The following is a 6613-nucleotide window of genomic DNA, read 5'->3' as shown; positions in this document are numbered from 1 at the left end:
GTGTGGAAAAGGGGGGTGGGGGGGAGGGGGGGGGGGGGGAGGAGGTGGCATAGCCAAACACGCCCACCCACACACACTGTCACTCACACTTCATGCAAACTGACCACAGAAAGGCAGGTCATCCAATCTATAGGGCACCGACTTACTATTCTTAGCAGAGAAGGAAATGGGCTGGTGGCTGTTACCCAGAGGGAGGAAAGGAGAAAAGTATGAAGCAGAGAGTTCAAATACACAAGGATGTATGTGGAAAAACTACTACATTAAATATTCACACAAGTCTGCGTATGGGAAAACAAAATAAGTCACTTTTTATAATGGAAAGACGATTAACTGCATGGTGATGTCTGTAAATGTGTCAGATTTGAATTTAGGCTGTGTCTACTGTATTTTTAATGTGACCAAATCTGGCTGCACAGACATGGCTTCAACAAATAAGGCTCAGGGAAGCCTCGGGGCAGAAGCCTGGTCTCATTTTGTATGTATAAAAGTATGAAGAACAGATATTCTCCAAAAAGACAGAAAGACATGTGAGTCATGTGCAAAAAGATGGTGGAATATTCTGCAAAATACCACAAGTATGTGGAAGTGGTTAACCATTTATCAGCCAAATACATCAGAACCAAGACAAACTTAACAGGAAGAAAGGATGAAAGACTTGATAGGGCTTAAGAATCACACAGATCTCAAAGTCTGCAGGTTTGTCCACCACCAGTTCATCTGAATGTTGAAAAATCATTAAAACTAAATCCTTATTTATAATTTGGTAAAATCACCTAAGGCCTAGAATCAACCATGCATAATCCTCACAACAAAACATTTCAATTAGATTCCACTGCCTTTGCTACATTTTCATACAAAATAAACACATAAATCGTAGGTAAATTCCTGTGCTTACTTATGCAGAGTCAGACAAACAATCAAAGGGCCTGACGCATAAACAAACATTTTTGAAATTTCAAACAAACTTCACTTAGACAAGTGAGGTTTGTTTGAGTGGTACACAAATACACAGGCACTTCTCTTTGGCAGCTATCAGGGATACATAAAAGACACGAAGACAAAGCCCTAAGTAAATTTTCTAACTACACAGGGGACCATGTCTTAGACCTCCACTGGCACGAGGGCGTTTAAGGATTGCATGCAACAGGGACAAATGCAATACAAGCCCCTAAGAAATGGACAACACGAAGGCTATACATTTGAAGAAAAAACATATTTGTGTAACCTTTTCCTTTAATAATAAGCAGCTGAGACACTGAGAGAACAATGAGATGCTTTTCCACATTTCCACCACCTGGTTCAGATAATAAAGCATTCATAACATTTAATGATATGAATGCTTTAACATCTAATGTTATTTGTTTGCTATTACCAAGTCGGTCATCAAAGTTTGACAAGCACAAGAGAGGAGCAGCTTCCTAAAAATAAACATACGATTAACATCTGTCAAAGGATTAAATTTTAATCTGATTAGTCATAAGGTGAACATTGCTGGAACAGAAACACAAATACTAGCAGTCAGTGTTTCTTCCCTGTTTTTATCTGTGACTAATCCAGATGATGAAATTATGAATCTGTTAAAATCTTAGTGAAAATAGAGTTGGTGTGTTTCAGTCGCTACTGTTCATCTTGATGGTGTTTTGCAGCACGTGTGAAGAGTTCCTTTCAAAAATTCGGTCCAGTCCTCAACAATATTAATCAGTCTACAGTCTTTCCCACACTGTGTGTAAATAACGCACATCAGCTGTGTATGAGCAACGCCAAGTGAATGGAGAGTGAAATGATTGGATATAAAATGGACCTCATTCTATCAGTGTGTTAAACTACATTCAAAATGTTAATACATTTCACAAATTAATCAATACAAGTAACAGATTGATTTTCACAGCCCTACATTATACACAGATATTACTTTCAGCATGATAAGTAGTGCATTTGCACTCTTTTAACTGTTACCAGTATTTGAATTATAATTATTTCAGCCCCACTAAACAGGTTTTGTTGCATCTGTTCATTTGAGGTTACAAGCCAATACAAGTCTTTTGAAAATGATCACATGTGATGCCTCATTGATTCACTGGAGTTCAGCTGCCATTTCAATTCCCAAACCCTGACATCACTATGGAAAAGATGAACACACAGTGTATTTCATTTGCATCCAACCACTGATGATTTACACAAATACTCAGCAATAAACTACAGCAGTGTGTACTATCTTCTTTTAAATCAGTTTTTGCATTGGCTAATTCTGCACAGCACTGCCTACTGATTCCATTCACTCCCCCAGGCTTCTGTTGGCCTGCAGGTTATATGTATTGCTTAATACATTGGCTGAGTTTACCTATTTAGCACAGTCATAGACGACATCACGTGAACTGACTACACACAACCATTACAGAGCCCTGGATGATCAAGTTATACAGAAAGGACATTTGTGCAAAGTCCCATGCGTCCCATGTGTTAACATAGGTCTAGACTGTAGGGAGAAAACCCACAAGTGTTCTTCTTTTAGAAGGCAGTTCCATAAAGAAGGTTCAAAAGTTCAAAAGACAAGGTAAATGTTCTAAATACGGTGGGGCTTCAAGATACAAGCTACATGCAAGATTTTGAGTTACGAGTGCTCAACCGAGCTCCATTTTTCCACTCGACACTGTCAAGCTGTCTCTCTCACTGTCCCTCGCTGGGTTATTTTACCCATTGCTTTACACTGTAACAAACCTGTTCTTAGTGGATACATAACATATGACAACAAAACCAAACCAATGTCCTTAGTCTGTAGCTTAATCTATTTATCTTTAAATTTAGTTTGACAAAATCTACAATGTTTATTGAAAATCCTTTAACAGTGATTAATGGTTCTTTAGGGAAAATGAAAAAAAAAATCACAAATCAAATTGGTTGCTTTATCTTTTTGATTGGCTTTGTTTTAGTGATAACTGTGTTCATTTACAGTCAATGATTGTGTTGTAGAGCTTGCTATGGCTACAATACGTCATTCACAAGTCTAAAATAAAGTGAGAAAAATGATGAATCACCACACGCATGACCTCATACCCAGCCTCACAGAGTACAGAGGTGACTGAATTCTACATTTTTTTTAAAACTAAACTTAAAATTCTTGTCAAAGAAACTTTTGGAAATGACCTTGGAAACTCAAAAGTAATGTGCAGTCAGAAAAGTTTTACAGCTGGTGAAGAGCAAACTGAGCATGACCACTGAACTCAACCAGGAAGTTGGTTAAAATTATCAGCACCATAAAAAGGCAAACTGGCACCAAAGCTTTCCATGAAGTAAACCACCAGCTCCGAGGGGAGGGCACAATATAAAGATCAACTTCAAGACCTGGAGGGGGGGGGGCAAGGCTTCTGTGCACTCTGACACTCATGAGCACATGAGATATGCCCTACATGGGCAGGGAACTGACTGGCTCAGTGTTCAAATGAAAACAGCAAGGCTGCAGGTGTAACCGTCGGAGGAGGAGAGACGAGGACAGATAAAGGAGAGACAGGGAGCACAGACAGGGGAGGAGGAGCAAACACAAGAAAAGCCCGGCTTCTGTGTGTCAGAGGGACACACCCGTGGCGTGCTCTGAAAGCCCGTCATTACGGAGGCTCACAAATGATAGCTCTACTCAAACAACTGGCTGAGCAGCAAAACTTTAGACTCCACAGACTAAATGGCTAGAAACTAATTCTGGGCAGGAAAATGAAACGTACAACTTTACTATTTTTTCCCTTACCCCACAAACCTTCTTCTGAGAGTCGGCAGAGGGGACATTTTTGAGCAGGCAGCTTGTCCAAACTTGTTCATAATCTCTTCAATCTCTGTTCCAGCAGGTCAGAACAGAAATACCTTAAGGGGTTTTTTACAGAAAAGACTTTGCAAGGCAAGTCCATAATGTACTGAAGTTCACCAATCAGCTGAGAGGATCAGCTCTCAGAAATTTCAGGTAATGTGTCTGTCTGTTCTGGTGTAGCGACTAGAACCTGCACTCATGCCGTAAGGAGATCATGATGACATCGTAAGCCAGCAGGTGAGGGACCCACTGAGGCAGATTTGGTCTTGCGGAGTTTTTTGGAACCCACTCACACTGGAGAACAGTAGTGTATGTGTTGCAAGTCCAGGGACTAAATAGTGAAGTAACACACAGACCTGCCACCCTACCACACCCACACAACGAGACCCACATAACAGGTTCTTGCCTTTGTCCCTCACTGCTGCTATTGCTCCACCGCCCCAGATTCTGTCTCCTTTCTTCAACTCACACACCACATCAAAGGACTGAAACATAATCCAGCACATTTTCACTATAGACACACAAAAAACAACACACAAAACAGTTTAATAACACAAAAGTTCCCCAAAGGCTGTTTGTGTTCCCCAGCATATCCCATAATATATTCAAAAGGCATTTAAAAAATTCAAATACATTTTTCTCTTTCACATATATATCTGATTATCAAAGACATGCAAACTTGAAATTTTTTTTCTACACATTTTGATCTAGGCCATGATTAAACTGATCAGTATCTACCATATGTCACAAACCATCAGTTTATCAAATCACCACTTTGTTCAATCTGTCTGTGTAAAAGGGAAGTGAAATTGGGTGCTCTGAAAACACCCCCATTAGCACCTGGTACTTTCATCCAGATCAAATTAACACACACACAAAAATAAATATATATATAAACAACCAATAAATCAACCAGTCTCCTAGGAGATTACAGCGTAGAGTTTAATTAAATTTTGCTACGTAACTCAAATCTTCTCGGTGACCAGAGAAAAGTACCGTAAATTAGTCTAAGCTTCAGTCTCCAAGCTTTAGAGAAGTGTTCAGAACATTCATGTTCTACAGCATCAGCACCAAGAGTTTCTTAACATCTGGACTTATCGAGCAAGTAGGCCAAGACTTCTCCAACAGGTGAGTCTCAGTGGCCCTCCAAACAGACCCTAAATCGGTTTCCATGGAACACACCATGCACCAACATAAATCACCTTGATCATTTTCCTTAGTCAGGGATCAGCATAGAAAAGTATTTCATACAGTAAACCCAAACTTTTTACTCTTGACGCCCTTTCTAACCCAAAAACTTACTGTAATCTGCATTGGTGTTAAAAAATAGGCACACACCACGCCCTGCACGTGCATACAACACCAGCTTAACACAGAAAGATGTACCCCTAGATAAATTAACATGACTTACAACTGTCAAAGAGTCAGAAGACACAGGTCTAAGTGAAAGATGCTATGAGGACATATTTGCAAGGACTAAACCTGGAGCATCTTAATACTGGAGGATTTCTCTTTTAAATAGTAAAAAGTAGAAAAAGAAAAAGACCCTGTCTTCAGGTGGCAGATGGGGCTCCTACCTCTCTGCCCTTGAAGTTCCTTAGCTACAGTAGTTTTCATACATATGACGAAAGCAGCAGATACCAGACAGCACTCATGGAAACGTGTTTTTAAATGCAAAGAACACATAATCTCTCTGCAGAGCTGTGTTTATGTCAAGTTGTCTATGATTTTACCACTGCACAGAATTCCAATGAGCCACATTCTACTGTGTTACAGTAGAAGTATGTAAATCTGACTGCAATATTTGACACTAATGGCGCATTTTTCCTGCCATCCTTCTGCACAGTCAATGTCCACGCATTACTGTCCGTGGACAGTGGGTGTCAGAGGTACAGTACAAAATAGGACATTGATAAGGATTCAGGTTTGGACTTTGACTCTAGAGCTCAGGTTTGAGAGGTGGTGGATTGACCGACCGCTCACTTCCGTGTCCTTTCACCTGTCCCGAAACCCACGGGTAGAAAGAGACAGCAACTGCAGCCAAGTCAAATGAAACCTCAGCGGTTTCAGTGTGACTGAAAGCATGGATGAGATCACACTCACTCAAAGACCTTATAAAGATTCACCTCACAGTCACCAACAAACCACCAGCAGCACGTAATAAGCCGATACACGTCGTCCAGGTAAAATGACGTTGTCTGCAAACACTACAGCAGTAACTGCTAAAAAGCTGCTTCATATGCGTGTACAAGTTTCCTATAAGTTTTCCAAGTTCCACTCACTGTGACATATTCATCACCAGCCACCATTTACGACGCCGCATTAGTTTGCGCTGCGGTAGCTGCTAACATGCTAACGCTGCGATACGACAGAGAAGAGTTTGCAGAAAAGGAAACACACAAATGAACAAATCCCACCCGCTTCTTCCGCCCACAGCAGCTTGACTCCATGTGAACGGAGTCTAAAAACACCAAAATACATATATTTACCGATTTTTTGGAGATGGTTAGTCTTGTTTTCCAAAGTCCATAAGTGTTTAATGAACCAGACTCGGGCCTAGCTTAGCTCAGCCTGGCAGACTGACTGCTGCTGAAGCTTTAGTCCAAACCTCCACCCACAGCCTCCGTGCTGGAGAAAAACGTTCTGTTTTTCCTTAATTATCACTTCCCTCCGATCCAGTTATCAATGTGATACTGAGCAAAGACAGGGTCCACGACCACCAGCAACTGCTGCAGTGTCAGAGAGACAACGTTTACAATGAAGAAGACGGAGAAAACACCCACCTATGCAATTTCCTCCTCGGATTGTTGTTCACTT

The 6613-nt window shown here is 40.7% G+C and overlaps 1 protein-coding gene across 5 annotated transcripts in view; it reads right to left on the bottom strand.

Moving 5' to 3' along the window:
* The window catches only part of ctnnd1 (catenin (cadherin-associated protein), delta 1), a 28150-nt gene extending 21537 nt beyond the window's left edge, over positions 1-6613 (bottom strand). For 3 of the 5 annotated variants that reach the window (XM_025058898.1, XM_025058902.1, XM_017035391.2), the window contains exon 1: positions 6286-6573. The gene's annotated coding sequence lies outside the window, so the exon portion shown is untranslated. The other 2 variants (XM_017035394.2, XM_017035390.2) reach the window with 1 other exon arrangement.

The sequence above is a fragment of the Cynoglossus semilaevis genome, chromosome 9, assembly GCF_000523025.1.
Source record: "Cynoglossus semilaevis isolate Cse_v1.0 chromosome 9, Cse_v1.0, whole genome shotgun sequence".
Taxonomy (NCBI): domain Eukaryota; kingdom Metazoa; phylum Chordata; class Actinopteri; order Pleuronectiformes; family Cynoglossidae; genus Cynoglossus; species Cynoglossus semilaevis.
This window is presented reverse-complemented; position numbering and strand designations above follow the sequence as displayed.